General features: G+C 37.2%; 2 long non-coding RNA genes across 2 annotated transcripts; both read right to left on the bottom strand.

The window, feature by feature from the left end:
* Positions 1-2,052: 2,052 nt before the first annotated feature.
* Positions 2,053-14,540, bottom strand: LOC139143281 (uncharacterized). The gene is made up of 13 exons (XR_011554568.1): positions 14,481-14,540; positions 13,754-13,852; positions 13,377-13,613; positions 11,423-11,644; positions 10,829-10,871; positions 9,340-9,508; positions 9,017-9,088; positions 8,445-8,534; positions 8,171-8,258; positions 7,780-7,885; positions 7,394-7,511; positions 4,945-5,133; positions 2,053-2,510 (listed from the first exon to the last, which is right to left on the bottom strand). It is a non-coding gene; the product is annotated as an uncharacterized lncRNA (long non-coding RNA).
* Positions 14,541-14,674: 134 nt separating this feature from the next.
* Positions 14,675-16,471, bottom strand: LOC139143282 (uncharacterized). Its single transcript, XR_011554569.1, has 4 exons — positions 16,045-16,471; positions 15,685-15,853; positions 15,142-15,378; positions 14,675-14,896 (listed from the first exon to the last, which is right to left on the bottom strand). It is a non-coding gene; the product is annotated as an uncharacterized lncRNA (long non-coding RNA).
* Between the last annotated feature and the right edge of the window lie 723 nt (positions 16,472-17,194).

The raw sequence follows: 17,194 nt of genomic DNA, 5'->3' as shown, positions 1-17,194 counted from the left end.
TCTCAATTACTGTCACCTGATTTTGGGAAATCTTTACCAGACTTGCAATCCATGAATACGATTACTCACTGTTCGTAGTGAGCGCTTTTTGTGAACGCTTTCAGGCCTCATCGGAAGTTTTTTTCATGAAGTTTATATCGGCTGTCAACTGACCACAGGCTGGATCTTCTTGGAAAATCATCCTTGTATGCAAAACTCCCTACGACATCTTTTCATCAGTTATTTTTTTGTTACCATTCAATGCTGGTCCACCACCCTGTCATCCAGAGCTAGATGTCACACATTCTACTATTTGCACTGATATGCATAAACATGCTACTGTACCATAAATTACTGCAATTGAATACTATCTCACTTAATCCAAATACACTATAGAAATTTTGTATTCTATCACAACTTTAGAATTGCAATCAAGGGGCTCCACTCACCGAGGAGTAAGAGCTTTTTAAAGAAAATTAAGCGCCAGTGAACATTTTGATGGATACCAGGCGCTATATATATATTTCTTATCGTATCGTACAACACCTGCAATATTTGCTATTTATTCATATGGTCATTTTGGATAACACTACATTTCAAATATGAGTAATAGCCACAACGGATATCATGGATATAAGCACTATGCAACTGTTATTGTTATTCCTGTCTGTTTTATCACTATTTACGAAAGGATGTACACTGTACATTTCAGAATAGGCAACTCATGCCCCTGACAGCTAGGCCTTAGATTGCTCAGGAAAATACGCTTAACAAACGTATTGGGCGGCCAATATGTTGTGCAAACGTGTATGGCTGCAACCGTTCCTGTAAGTCGTCTGAACATAGTATAAAATTTCTGTGTATATAAATGGCGTTCTTCCTATCAAGCATCAGAGTACCAAGGCGCTGTTGCCATTTCAATGGTGTGCTTTTAAACACAAAGTAACATTTTAAGGTAATATATTACCAGGCAACTGTAAGCCGACGCATTTGAAGATTTCAAAAAGCTATTTTACATTTTACTTTTATTGATCACTGAGTACAACATACAGTTGTAAGTAACATGAGCGAGACAAAATCGGTAAATGTCGTCTGAGAAACAGGATATGCGAAGTTGTAAATAATCAGACTGGGAAAAAACTGACACTTGATCGAAATTATGACAGCTGGCAATATTTCTTGGGTATCCTGTTCGGAATGGTTTGTCTTCATATTTTCTGAATAACATAATGCCAGTATGAAACGAAAAGCCATGATGAAACTTACTGATTCTTGTAAATGTATGTATTTTGTTTCTTGCAACGTTGATTTCACATCCATACGTTAGCCCGCAACAGTAATCCCTCAAAATTGGTTATTCGACACTTCTTAGCAAGATTTCTGTGGTAAAAATGAACTTCTTCCAAAAAAAATATTTATTATGCGTTAGATTGCTATACGTTTCATTTAGGTATATCATATATGATATGATTAGTATATGTTTATAAACTTTGCAACTTTTCGTGAGATGTTTTCATTTCCTAATCCTTATTCGCTAAAAACCACTAAAATTACATACAGCTCTCTACATTTCGACGCACCATAAATTCACACCGAATTGCGTGTTCAGAAGTTTTCATTGGCTAATCTTACATGCAGTTTGGTACGAGACAAGCGGGTGATGCTATATGTCAAATTGTTTCTCACTGTAAAAGAGATCGATTGACACCGTGCCATGTGTTTCGTTGAAGGCACCTGAAAATATTTAAGTACGAAAACCTATGAACTCGGAATAATAAATTGTTGCCTACCAGAAAAATGTTGGTACTGACATGATATATGACATAATAATGAGATTTCTTGCAGCTCTGACACGTCTCATCCAAAAGAATTGTTTTCATAAACTTGGCAGTTTCATGTGAAAACACAGGAATAATGCTTGGCGGTTTACAGCCTCATCAACGTTACTTGAGACGGTGTACACGTAAACTAAATTGGTAGAGTCTTTTCAAGTGGCATAGCTTTATTTTAGCAAATAAGAAAAAATGCGGAACATTGAACGACCATTTACCGTAAAACTTTATATTTTTTATCACTTAGAAAGAGTAAAATTTTCTTGGTGGCACAATTATTATGGTGCTCTCGCATGGAAAGGAAAAAACAAATCTGACAATTAACCGCAATTCAAAATACTACTTAAAATGAATCATCGACACTTGTGAAGGCAATAACGACGAAAAAGAGACTATATCTGATTCTTTTGATATAGAATAAACAATGCTGTTTGAAATATTTAATGTGTTGCAAGCTTAGAAAAACCGTTGCCTGAGTGTCATCATTGTACATAGTAACGATAAGAATATTATGAGTGATAACAGAAGATTTCCATAGATATTCACAGAATAAAAGAATATTTGGAGATAATAAGACCGGTCGTTGCATCTCAGAAAAAAACAGGTCTTAGATAGCTCTATCATCGACCGCTCTGCCATACAAATGTAATGTCTGTTGTGTTCCCAGTTGATTGTCGATGGTCTTCAGGGCTTCGACAACTGACAAAACAATGTCAAAAAAGAGAGAAGATCATTGTAATTATTCTAACAGGTAATGAATTATTGATGAAAAAATAAAATTCATCCAATTTCGTTTTTTCGAATCATAGATTACGTCAAAGATTTGAAGTTTGTGTTGCTGCTTAATAAGAGTATAAATTCTTATTAACAAAACATTTCCATTCACAATGCATTCCGTTTCCTCTAGCATCAAATCAATAATTTTTATGGTCCATCACCTTTCATCAAAATTAAACTTGTTTCCAACCAGATTTGCGTCTAGACTGCTTTTACAGCACACGTGTAGATATGCAAGCTGATATTATCAGTTACAAATGAGTTCTTGTATTGTCTTTTATAGACCTCCTGACAGTGAAAACTGATTGGGCAATTTAAATGACGTTCATATCACTCGTTTGGCGGTTCAAAACCAATAATGGTTGTATATCTTTTACATGGTAAGCTGTGAATGAGAGCAAGCATGACTACCTATTTACCTCCACTGCCAGTGTGGCAGCTGTGCGGCGTGAATAATTCTAACCAAGCTTGAGAGTCTCAGAGTAGTTAACCGAGCGCCCCCACCCGCCAATCTCTGCTGCAGGCAAACTTAAATATTCCAAACTGGGACTTCTTTCAGTCCTGTGCGTACCCAACTAGCTTAATAACCGTGGCGGACATCTCAGATGTTGATAAGAACTCTCCAGCAACAGATCAAGTTGCACTTTCCTTGCACGAGTAAAAAATAATAAATATGGCCTAATGTACTATACTTTTACAATCGCATCTGCAAAGCTGAGAGCCGTTGGGGCATCCATTTTTGAATCGCCTATTCACATTCATGTAACCTAGAGCAAGGTCTATGTTTTGCAAGTGTTCACGAAATCGAGGATTGATATTGAAACAAGTACTTTTTAATTTATCTAATTTGTTTCAAAGTGTTATATATTAAAAAAAGACAGAAAATGTATATTATGGAAAACGCGCAACACCTAAAGAGTGGATGTAAAATGTCGCCTATGGCAGATAAAAGTGTGGCTGCTGCTGAGACTCCCTGGCTACATTATGATTTTCGTCCCTGCGCCACAATCACAGTATGGGGATTGCATATATACGTATCTCCAATAGGTAAGCACATCGTCCACGGGCATTCAAGTCTTGGTCTAGTAACTAGGACAAAGTTTGTTATCAGCCTGATGTACCAAGTAAGAATTGAAGTATAATTTAGCTAAAATTATGTAATAGTTGCATAATAGATATGGCTATTTGTTATGAGAGTAGTTTCGAAAAAGTAAGAACAAAATGGCCACTTGGCAGCCACATTAGATTGTTTAGCAAAGAAATCTGACATGCATATGTAAAGTTATACTGTGTTGTCCTTATGCCGAGTTCAAATGAAATTGGTCCCGGCATGTGTGAGTAATGGATTTGGACGTAAAAAATCAGAACAAAATGGCTGTCTGGCGACCATATTTGGTCATAATGCTGAAAATAGTAGATGTGCATACGTATGTCATGGTGTGATGTCCTTGTGGCAAATTGAAAGAAAACATTTATTACATGTTTGCGTAATGGCTTTAGGCATATAGCAAGCGACGTAGTGGCTGATATAGTCCTGCTGCGATATTTAAGATAATTGAGATAATGAGTGTGGCTGGTTTGGCAATTGAGGGAATATTGATGAACATGGGACATACGGATGGGAAAGTCGAACCTGAGATCTGTAGTATACATCACAGCCGGCACTGACTGCTGGCGTACTGTGCCTGAGAAATTCCCCCAAAATATAAGTATGCAAGTTTTATATTATGATTTCAACAAATCTGAATCGGGTCACCCCTACAAACCTGCATACAAAAGCAATTGGACACGAAGATTCTAAGAACTTTGATGATTTTTGGAAATTTTTGCCAAAAATAGCAAAAATTGCCCAAAAAGTACAGTTTTGCAGATTTTTTCATTATTTTCAAAAAACTGATATAGATCAACCCAAGGAACCATCATATCAGCGGTTTCAGAGAAGATTTTTGACCAAAATCACGAAAAATTGCTCCCAAAATTCTAGTATGCAAATTACACTACAATTGAACAAACATGACTTAGGTCACCCCTAGTAACCTGCATACCAAATTCATACAAATCGGACAAGCGCTTTCAGAGAAGATCATTAATATTTGTGTTGCACCGGACAGCGAACAATTGATTGTATCATTAAATAATTTCACCAGCATATGCAAGTCACAGTGTGTTGCCATACTGTGCCAATTTAAAAAGAAGTCGGTCAAGGAATGTGTGAGTAAAAGCTGCGAACACGAAAAAAATCGGCCTTAGCATGTCTGAGAGATTTCCGTAGATGCAAGGACACACGCTCGGACGCACGCATGGCACCCAATCTATAAGTCCCCTGAACTTCATCCGCGGGGACTAATAAACTTACCGACCATCTGAACTCTTCATTGAATGTATCTCTGCAATAAAGTTATTGCCTTAGCAATATTGCTTTCTTGATCAGAATAAATGGCCAAAGTCAGCGTACTGGGCCAGAGCTTTCCTGTTGTTTCCGAACTTTGTTCCTGAGTACCCTGTTGGTCTGCGTTACTAACCGAGCCAGCATGCCCGCCACTAGCTGTTAGATATCAGAATGTAATCATGTTAATGACATTGTACAGTCAGGCTCATAAAAGGCAAAATTGTTTAATATTATACTCAACGATCAAACCATCAAAAGGGATCATTTAGTCATTTTAAGCACTTTATAATTGAGATCAACTAATAATCATGATGACGATGATGATGATGATGATGATGATGATGATGATGATGATGATGATGATGATGATGATGATGATTATGACGACGACGACTAGTATTGTGTCTGGGAAAAGTGAATTTAAAATTTCAAGGCTTGTAGATGAGAGTAGTTCCGTCCGAGTTTTAGGAAAGGGTTGGACCTTTTTATCCTGCCGTAAGGTCAAGCCACAATAAAAGGTAGTACGAGTATAAGGAAATGAACTGGAAATAACAGCCACTTTTGGAGTCTCTGTCTGGATTCATAATGACTGAGATCGAGTTTCGATGACGTTTTTTCCAAGCGGACTTTCTCCATAAGGCTGTAAGTGTTACAAAAATGACGTTACTCTATCTATTACAAACGATGAATATTCAGAAGCAAAGCGGAAAACCAGTGAAGGTGGACACATGTTATTCAATTACTCACGAATAAACTGATAAACAATTGCCGATTGGAATATAGCCGTGCTATAGAGTGCGTGATTGGGTACTTGTAATTCATTCCAATTTTTCCCCACACAGAAACTTGCCTGGTTGGATTATCACATATCCACAATATCGAGAGATCGTAAAGCAAATCGGTAGTAAGGGCAATGAATCGATGACGGGAAAAAGGAGAAGTCGCCCAATTTGAGCCCGTAGTGTGTCCAGATGGAGTGGAGAGTTACATATATCTTGCACGATTATTTCGAACGCTTGTCTTTTCCTCAGAAAGCTAAGGTTTGTCAATCATTTTGCTAAAAAGCATCAACAAAAGTTGATATTTATCTTAGGTGGACTTGAAGGTAGACGAAAAACAATTGTAAGGGCTTGGTAGGACATTGTCCATACATTCCTTTTTATTGCAAACCATCATGACAACGTTTCCTCCACATAGATTTAGACGTGGTGGGTATGGCCACTTTGAGGCAAATAGGCCATACCCTCCACGTCTATTAAAATTAATGGAATTACTTTTCTTGTTTACGCACAAATTTATATCGTGGATATCTGGGTAATGGATATTACATCAGGTTGACAACCCCTACACATGAACAGTGAGTTAAGATTACGCTTTGTAAGACAGAGACGATTCCGAATGAAGCAAGACAAATTGTGTTGGTTTCAAAAATTTTCCTACAAATACAAAACTAACGTTCATCAAACAGGCAAAGCTATGCAGACTTAACAAAGCCATTCGAGACTCAGTGAGCATGAAATGACTAAGATATTCCACAATGTTTGCTGTATAGCATGGTACTAGCTCCGCTCCTGGCTTAATGATCGTAGCGAGCAACTTACTATGGCGGTACTACAAGAGGACTATTTACCTCTTTAAAGTAATTGTCTGTCACGCTATCAACCGATGCACGACGGTCAGCTATTAGCTCTAAGGCCGGTATGTGTCAAAGAGTGCTCGGCTATAATTACACCGTAGCCGTATTATAGCCCTGCAAGAGCGGACTAGCGCGCGTGTAGGCGTCAGAGTAGTAGAACCCACTTTGAAGGAACGTGCCATGGCGTCTCAAACGAAACTTTGTAGTTTGGAACTTATTTATAGGCAACATGATGTCTAAAATTAATATCTGACCAATACAGAGGCTGAGGGGTCATTACAAATGATGCACACAGCCATTTTATCCAATCACGTACGCATATCGTATAAGGTGCAAAAAGTTTTTGGCTGATCTGACATTTATAGACAAACATCGAAAACAGTAGTATTAGTTATTGTGTTAGAATCCCAACAGGCCAGTTTCTATGTGGGGAAAAGTTGGAATGATCTTGAGTCTCGTTGGGACTCTCTCACAAGTCAAAGTACCTAAATTTATTATTTCTCTGCTACTTCTTTTTCTGTCCCATTGACCCTCTCAAAAGTAATTATTCTAGCTTTATGTTTGCTTCTCAGTCGCACAATTTTCCCCGTTTTACACTTCCTGGTTTGGTCTCTTATGCTACTTACGGAAGGAGTAATTTCGTGTAGAAGATAGCAATATATTTGCATAACAAAAGTCAACAGCACGAAAAAGCAAACGTTCGGCATGCGAGAAAATATTTTTCCTTCAACACTAAATTATATCGAGAGTGACACGCTTATATAAGTGTTTTTAGAATACCAGTCGCTTGCAGGAGTCGTATTGCCATATCTCTCCTCTCCTTTTGAACGTCGACTACTTTGTCTTGTAAGGTGGCAATGTTTCTTAGTTTCCCACGATGATACAGATATTCTGCATACTGAAAAAAAAATCACTGAGATGTATGTTCGTCGGTTTCAATCTTCGCTATGTCCTCAAGAAATGCGTAATTGAGCAATGAAACCAGAATGACTGATCTCAAATGGATATTGTGACTAGCGGCTACATTGCAAAAGTAGCTTAACCTGTTTTACATCAGTTGAAAAGGGACCGGCGATAAGATAACAGAAACATGGACATTAGAATTGTTCACAATGTTTGATGAAAGCGGTAAGTGCAAACAAGTCTAGTCGAATAAAAATACTAACCTTTATCACAAAAACGCCGCATGACGCTCTATCAGACTGCAATTGATGCTTAGTTTCTCTGACTGACAAGACAAAATTGCAAGCACACTTTTCGCTCAAGAGTTCCCTACAGACGTGATAAAATAAGACATTTTAATCATTTATTTATCAAGGATGAAGCAGTTCCGTCCCTTTTATTACAGAAGTGCGAATAAAATGTATAATGGCTATAGAGAAAAATATAAACGGAGATGCTTACTATTTTATGTCACTATTGCTTTCACAAAAGTCTAATGGATATCGGGAGGACAAAACCGAAACGACAAGGACATGAAGAACAACACTTTCATCGTCACATTGACACCGAACCTTTATCAACCGAGAAGTTTTGACGGCAAACGGGTATACTTACTCAAAATTTTCCTTTATCATGTCGATATCCCCTTTCTCTCTCCCTTAGGGTCTAAGAAGTATAAATCTTTTCGGGCTAAGTCAATTATCTGTAAAGAAGAAAATTGTATCTATTATTCAAAGTATTAAAATATTTCTGTCTTTTTTGTGGATTATAAAAGTGGCAATTCTACCAAATAAATGCGTATAACAGAATGAGGATTTTCTTAACCTCTTCCATATGGACCGAAATATAAAGTACATAAATCTAAAGACGTATTTTGAAAAACACATACCAATAATGTCCAATGCCCACGTGCGTTGTGATTACTAGGTTCATAAAAGAGCACTGGACCAATGCATATATCATACTTGCGGAAATCCATCTGTATAATATAAAGGGTTGTAATTTGTGGTTAATTCATATTCAATGACCTTCCTCTTTCCTTTTTCTTAATGCTTTCTTCACAGCACATGGTAAAGACTATTAAAGGGTACATATCGTGTAATTTACTTCAGGGAGATGCCCCATTGTCTAAAACAGACCATTTTGAATATTGTGAACAATCAAAACCTTACTTCTGTAAGCCTTAGTCTTTGTCTATATTGGCATGACCATATTTCCTCGTATTTCTAACATCATCTTTCAAGAAGCTTACGCCAACACGTGTTATCCATTTTATTGCAAAACCATTCTTCGAATCTGGTCGTTCTTTGAGATTGATATCTGATATATTAACGGATTAAAAACTGTTCAGTTTCAAGTACTTCTGTCCTTATGTTGCTTTATTTCAAATGATTTCAAATGATTCACAACTACGTTACTGGATATCTGCCATTCTCAATTAGACAAAATGTTGAACCTCACCGATTCGGCATGAGAGAATATCCTACGCAAAGCTATGTCACTCATCACATAGCTCTCCAAGAAGAGGGTTTTCTATTATCAAAAGGGAGAAAAACGTTAACATGCATGGCTATATATCTCCATCTTTATTTGAACTTTACTGCAATATTATAGATCCTTATTAATGCGTTCTAAAAATACTAACGTAAACGTTGAAAAACTCCCCATATAACATCTTGCATATGCCCATGAATTACATAACATGTTTGGCAAATTGAATCAGAATGACCATCAAGCAAGTATTATAACAAAAACACCGAATCGCACGATGAAGAACTTTCTACCTTGTCTTCCTTCGTTAGAAGATATATCGCCGCATCGATCGCCTCATCTGGCAGTTCACCCGATTCCTTGAAGGACCATATTGTATTATTCGAGATGCCGTATGCTCCAATCGAACCGAGTTTCTGTTTGATACTGTTTCCTTACTGCTCCTGAAAATTTCTTCGACGGCTGAAAAAGGGGAAAAGTATCGATGATATAATGCTATAATTTTATCAGCACAGAATGTGTCATTTATACCTGTATATTATACTTAATGTGTTCCCTCCGTACACTAACCAAGAAATCAGACAAGGACCCTGATTGAGAGATTGAAAGAAAAAGAATAAGAAATGCATTCATGTTTTATAACCTATGTTTTAAATCATACGTTTTCTTTTATCTATGCAAAGCAGAATAAGAACTTGGCAGAGAAACTATGAACTACTTAAACAGGTATAATAACTAACTAAGAGAATTATTGTGCAAATTCATATCAAAACCTGTTCACGTCAATGCGCAATCCCTCGTTTGAACAAGTCAATGCAAATTATGTATTTAAGGAACATGCAAATTATATTCTGACTTAGGTTGACAAGAGCGCTTTGTCAAAAAAAGTTTTGGCAAAAACTGGCATATATATCTATAATTTGACATTTGGATTCGGCCGTATTTTCACTTGACATTTCAAATTATGTGGCAATCCGTACAAATTTCTGGATACGCAAAGTCACAATAAATAAACAACATGTAGTTTGTGATTTACCGATCAAAAATAATCACAAAGGCACCGGCGTGCTGTCTTATTAACGACAAACCTGAATGAAACAAACATGAATGAAATGTTCTATTTAGTCAGGTCGAACGGCCTTGAATAAAATTAAATAAGTATCCATAATTCATATGTTTATCCAGGCATAACACGATTTATTGCCTTATGTGTCGCTCGACATGACGTTATTCTGTATTGTAGAATATATATGTCCGAGATAAAACACGGTCCATGTGCTACGTTCAAATTATAGTTGATATAGATTACGTCTAACTTACAGCTTCTAATATGACAAAATATTGGCAGATAATCAATAGTCTTGATGTAGCAATATAGTGTTGATCAAACTTGTTGTATTTGTACCTTTAAGTTAGAAGCTGGATAGTTATCAGACAGACACTTTGGATTTTAGCACAAAACACTAGACATAAGCATGATTGCCAACATACATCTGAATGCCATATTAACAAACAATAACTGGTATTGATGCAACAATCTACAAGCATAAATCCTTACATTCCTTATTTTCAACACTGATATTTCAATGAAAGGAAATATGGCAAGCACAAACTTTACCAATATGCCGCGAATATAGAAAATGTGTCGATGTTCACAAGGGATTGATTCAAAATGTACCTACGTAACTGGTACTTCATCGAAAACAAGCTCAGAAACAACAGGTAATGAAAACCATTCACTGTACAAAAAACGTAAATACAATTGGTTGAGTTGAAATATACCGTTCATCTGTCGATATGGCTTCTTCAGTTCATCTTCGTAAGCCTAGTTTGACAAATGAAAAAGCTCGTGTTGTAAGCGAGGGACAGTTTAGGATTGCTTCAACACAAAATGGTGGTAGATAAGAATATCACGGATCAGCTATTCAATTGTGATATATAATCTGAAATGGAATAAAATCAATGTTCTTTGTTCCATACACCTGTAATGGAGGCCCTCAGGGTAATCTGTGGCAAAGCAATGTCCCACCCTCAATATGGGCAACATATGATAATGATACATGATACCATGTAAGAAAAGCTGGACTAGAAATCAAAATACAACATATATCCTATCTCTCAGCCAGATTGGTAAGACCTATGTAATTAATTTCGATAAAATTATCTTTCAGCAGCTGAAACCGTGCGAGTTATAAGTGGCCAGAACGGCGTTTCTAGAATATGTGACCCAAAAGCTAGAACATATGTAAAAATCGGCCTTGGTGAATTTCCCCTTTAATGCAGAGTAAAATCGTTCCCTCAGCGTTCACCCACGTGCTATATAGATCAGTTACGCGTTCTCTACTTGTTATAAACATGACACTGACGTTGACCTACTTTGCATACTTCTGGGTTTTTGTCGTAGACAACAATACGTATGTCAGTCAAAGATCCGTTGGGTCTGTCTGCGCTGAACTATCTATTTCCTCGTATGCTATTTTTGCAGTTATCTTGCATGGATATTGAAGGCCAGCAGTTCCCATTGCAGGAATAGCAATAGACGTCATGTTGGCGTCAATCTGCTGCGATAAGGCAGTCCCTGATCGCTCCCGTCATGAGCTGTTCGATTAATAGACAATAGTTGAGTTTCATGGCGTTTTACTCGATTCAAGCGTTGTGTTTAAAAACATTCACTGCTCATTCATATTGTTCTTTTTAAAATTATCAACGAGAGATCCCGATGCATTACGTTAACTCTTACGTGGTGAAACTGTCGAAGGGAATCCGATCATGTTATTTCTGTACTTATCTTCCCATCCTTGCAAACTTAGGACACTGCACCGGTTTCATCAATGGTCACTAAACCATAGACCCTCGAGAAAAACGGGACAGGCAACTGCGATAGAGAACAAAGGGTCTATGGGATTAGCAGCCAGCGATCTATCTTGGAATAATTAAGAGGTGTTAATGGGTCGGGGACGGAATGAAGCTGGACCCGATCGACTGCACAACGTCCGGTTCATAGACACGTGCATGCGGGTACATGGTAATAATGTTTTCAGATTACAAGTTATTTCGGATTACCCGCAAGTCCATTTTTAGAAATAAAAGTGTTACAACTATTTTGAGAAGAATTCGTCAAAATGGTTTTAAAGTACTTTTTACATAGTGGTAGCGAGATTCGATGCAATTAGAAGTCTGCAGGGAGTCAGTATGTTGCTGTATAGTGACAAAGTTTTGTATAGAAATACGAAACACATACCGCTGCAGTTCTAGACTTAACAGCAGTTGACATCACAGAGTTGTTTACATTCCACAATCGTCCGTGTATCTCCGAATTTTCCCTCGTTTTTGCAGTTTTTAACCGTCGGAATATTTTCTCTGCGAGGAGTGCTCCATGATTCGGTAAAGTATGTATGTTAACTACTGAAATGTTGTTGTTTGAAAACTGTCAACGGCCAAATTTACGAGGACAGCGTTCAGCTTTGTGTAAATGCATGTCTACCTTACCGCTTCGGACTCCATCAACCGATGGCTAGTCCCGATTTATCGCGAAGTTTCTCCTGACAGCGAAAGTCAGTGTTACAAATGTATTTTCTAGTACTTTGCTGATGTAAACATGTGTAGCTTATCCGAACTTTGGTGTTTCTTTAGGCTAAAACAGTACCAAAATGTTAGAGGTCGTGTATTTGAGCTCCGATGGAGTAGTCATTTTTTGTTCCCTGATTTTCGTCAAATGTTACGTGACAGATGAAATAAAGGTCAGATTTTCGTTTCGCAGGACTGGGGAAGTGTAAAGCTGTCTAACTTGTAAATGTTTGTTGTTATCGGAGATTTTTATGGTAGGGAATGTAAACTTATATTGTCGATACCTAGCAAGAGTTTACTGCAGCGTCTATGGCTAAATGTACACTGTTTTTATCGTCTGTTTTTTTCCCGTTGGCTTCGGCTAGAATCCAAAATGTGATCTTCATCGTTACCAGAACATTCACCATGCCTAGTATCAAAAAAACCCTCAAATTCTCCGTGTCATTACTCGGAACGTGCCATGCAAGAGCAAAGTGTACATATTCAGAACGTCAGTTTGATCGTTAATGAGATTCAGTGTTAAGTACGAAGTATTGTTGTCGGGGACCGCTTGGTAAATAAACTTTAATATATTCCAAGATAGATCGCACAAAGAAACCTCAGCAGTTGCCTGTCCCGTTTTTCTCGAGGGTCTATGACTTAATTTTGTCTTTCTCTTCAAAACTCCATAATTAAAGAGTTAATTTTCGAAGATGGAACAATAGACATAGCAGGGACTTTGGAAAATAACGGACCGACCACCAAAGAGATATTAGTACCTTACCGGTTCACACTTTGTACCACCGTCCCACTTTGTGTTCAAAAGGCAAACATGACAAACACGTTTGCATTTTAAGTTAGCGCCACTTGTAAAAATTATATTTCCTTCACTCACAGGAATTGGTTTATTTTTCGTGAGTTCTGTCTGTAGTTGCTGGCCAGTCGCCTCAGAAAGAGCTTGTGATAAAACTCCGATTTCTAAGCAGCACGATGTGTGGATCGGATTCACTATCACATCAGCCTGAAATGAAAAACAGCCAGAAACGTAATTAATGTCTGCAGTTCTAAGGAAATGGCATTGGTAAATTCTTATTAAGATGCTTTAGTAAATTTCTGGTCATTGTATGAGTAGATAGTGTTTTAGTAAAATACTTTATTTACCATTTCTTTTACTATGTCTCTTTAATCAGAGTGACTGTCTTCCTTCTGGTGTTCTGTGCGAGTTAATGTCTGGTGTTGATAGTGAAGACTTTGATAAACCTATGTGGGATAAATCACACAAAATATACATTCAAACGTAGCTATACAGCTTTATTACACGCAACACGCAGTAATATGTAGACAAAATATGCACAGCGTTAATAAGTATTGTTTAACATCGGCATGCAACCTTAAAAATTTAAAAAAGACATGAGTTCTCGATGTCATTGCAGGATGGTAACGATAAGAACTACCTACTACAACCAACATACCAACCTACCAACCTACCTATGTCCGTCTGTCCGCCTTCTGTCTTTTTAACTGTCCATCCATCCATCCATCCATCTATCAATCTTTTTTATTTCTCTGTCTATATCCTTGAGTTTTGTACATGTAAATGCTCATCATAAACCATTTTTCTGATTACAATTAGTCTTCTGTTCCGGTAGATGATTTCAAGCACTAGCTCAGAGACTTGTCACTTTTCGTAAAGGGAGGTTCCAGAAGACAGCGTGTGTTTACTTTACACCCTTCTTTACTAATTCTACTGACTTACCTGTATCTGCTAAAGCGCAAATGTCAAATGTAAAATCCCAAATCAACAGACTTCATCTGTGTTTTATCTCTCACAGATACAAGACATCAATTATTATCGATGTTGTGTAAGAAGTGCAAAGAAGCTACTTACCAAGATCATGACGTGTAAGAGATGAAGCACATAGAGTATTCATCTCATCTTCAAAAGCCTATGGAAAATCAACAAATACCGTTATTAAGTATGATCAGTACATATTGTAGTGTCTCCAACATTAATCGTAATGCCGAAATGCAATATCAATTACAGTTGTCTGTATTCTTATACTTTATTAGAAGAAACTGTACCTGACAAGTTGGCAGGTCTTGATCATACACCACAACAATAACCTCGTTCAGAGAAGTCCTTGGCTCTTGCTTGCTGAAATTTACGATTTCTTGATAGATAATGCGTGCTGTAATGTCTTTTGGATATCCAAGCTTACCAGTACCCATGGCAGGGATAGCTATCGAAGACATCTTTCTTGCACTGGCAGCTTTCAGACACGCCTTTATTGCGTCATGAAGAATCTATAATAAAGAGGTGAAACAAATAATATCATTCTTCAAAGTTCATCCTTCAAACAACTACATTAATGCGATTAAATGTAAATTTTTAGTCGGTTTATTCGTCCTTTTGAAATGTTTCTTATGGTAAACGTATAGGATTTTTAATGATGAGGACCCTACAAAATATAACTCTCTTTTGAGTTTACCAAAGTACCTGAATTGAATAAAGTAAACTTGATAAATAAATAAATTCAGCGTTTAAGTACCTTTGTTGCCACAATTCCATCAACCCATGGAGTACCCAGAATACAGACATGGAAGACGGCTTTACAATGAAGATTACCACCACTAGTGATGATCAAGTCACCCTCCTTGACTGGCATACTTTTCTTAGTGGTGATTTCAGCTTGTAGAGCTTGTCCTGCGACTTGCAAAACTGCTTTAGATATTGCTCCAGTGGTTAAATCGCACGTTTTGTTGATGGTGTTGACGATGACGTTAGTCTTATTAAAGAAGACAGAATTCACATTTAAGGCGCGGGTATTTTACATCTAATATTCCCTCTTCAAAACGTAACATAATACACATTGTAGGAAAAGTACATATCTCAGTGTTTCAATCTTATGGCCTCGGGCGGCTTTCGTTCCCTGAATTATAGAATCAAGCAAATTTCAATACCTTCATTGACGATTGAACTATTAGCTGAAATAAACTTCTTTTAGATTACAATAATTAATTTATTAAAGAGCAAGTTCTTGTTATTAAATTACAAAAAATGCATCACTAGTGACTGCGGGTTATTTTCTCACCTTTTGTTTTGCTATATTTCCCCTGACAAGTCGGATACACAACCTTCTCTAGTGTTGAAATTCAAACAAGATTGAGACTTGGCGATAGACACAGGTCCCCTTTTCATGAACATATTTTTCACAAAATCGTCATCTTTAATGACGTCGCGCAATTTTTCTTCATCGTTGACTGGATTGAAAAAAAACAACAGGAGGGTAATGGATGATATGAATACGATAAACATAAAGAATAGTTTGTGTGATAGTCATCAAAGCAGAGAAAGTCAATAGATTAAAATTTGAAAGATTAATGTTTCTAGACTTTACCCTGTTTTCAATTTTTTTATTCATCTTAGCTACCCTATAAAGTGCAATACTCACTGTTCGGTGTTTTAACTACTTCGGCTGTAATCTGTATAACACAGGACGTTTTGTCTTCGATAACTTTCAGAAGATCATTGCTTAATACACCAGTTTTGTCAATTGTACTTTCTTGCCGATTGACCGTCTTCATTAGTTTTCTCAAGAGAAACTTTAACTTGTTGAATTTTGTATTTTTCGCCTTTTATGAATATGGAACCAGATTTTCCCTTGATGTCTTCTCTTATCTCGACATTGTTAAAATGTCCGATTCAATTTGGTGAGTTCATCATTTTTATATCGAAAAAGAAACTCGATTTTTCCACAATCTCCTTCGACTGTCTCGTTCACAATGGTGTGCTTCCTAAGAAAATTGGTAATATCCTTTTCTATAGTCGACAGTGATGACTTTAATGTTATAATTTTTATTCTGAAGGGTTTTGCATCTCTGCAAACAGATATCTCAGCTGAATGGCCATTCTGTAGCTTCGTCAGCAACTCGTCCCATTCTGGAAGTTGTAGAACACCCTCTGACGATGGAGCTACCGACAGCACAGTTTCCTCAATAAGGTCTCGAATGAGCTTGCCTACCTGTTCTGCATCATCTTTGTTTTGCGCTGTGCAGATGACATTTGGCCTTCTACTGTAAATGTAGCTTTTAATTTTCTTTCGTTCAATACAGAATGAACCTTCTTTTGAAACTTTTTAGTTTTCAAGAAATTGAATCGAGGAATGAGTTAGAGACGGACCCTTCAACTCCATTGAAAAAGTGAACATTTTGATCTTTTTTTCCTGAGCACTTTTCCCCTGATCCTTCGGTCCGTCGAAAGTCATTTTTCGGTGTTTCTTGTGTACTGTAACATTGACAGTCGAGCCTGGATGCTTTACTGTGATGGACTCTGCAATTGACATTTGTTCTGGTAGAGTATGTACGACTTGTTTATTTCTGCTTACATATCCAACGCTTTCACAAAAGGGCAGGACATCTAAGGTTGTTTGATTGATCTTGTGCTTTCGTTTGAGAACAGCATTTACCACTGCAGGAAAATATAAGGAAACTAAAATCATGTTATCAGAGCACAATGCGTGACAGCTTATGAAGTGTAACATTGATGGTAATATTGATAATGGTATACTTGAATGTATTTACACAAGTTCCGACACTACAAGA

The sequence above is a fragment of the Ptychodera flava genome, chromosome 11 (genome assembly GCF_041260155.1).
Source record: "Ptychodera flava strain L36383 chromosome 11, AS_Pfla_20210202, whole genome shotgun sequence".
NCBI lineage: Eukaryota > Metazoa > Hemichordata > Enteropneusta > Ptychoderidae > Ptychodera > Ptychodera flava.
This window is presented reverse-complemented; position numbering and strand designations above follow the sequence as displayed.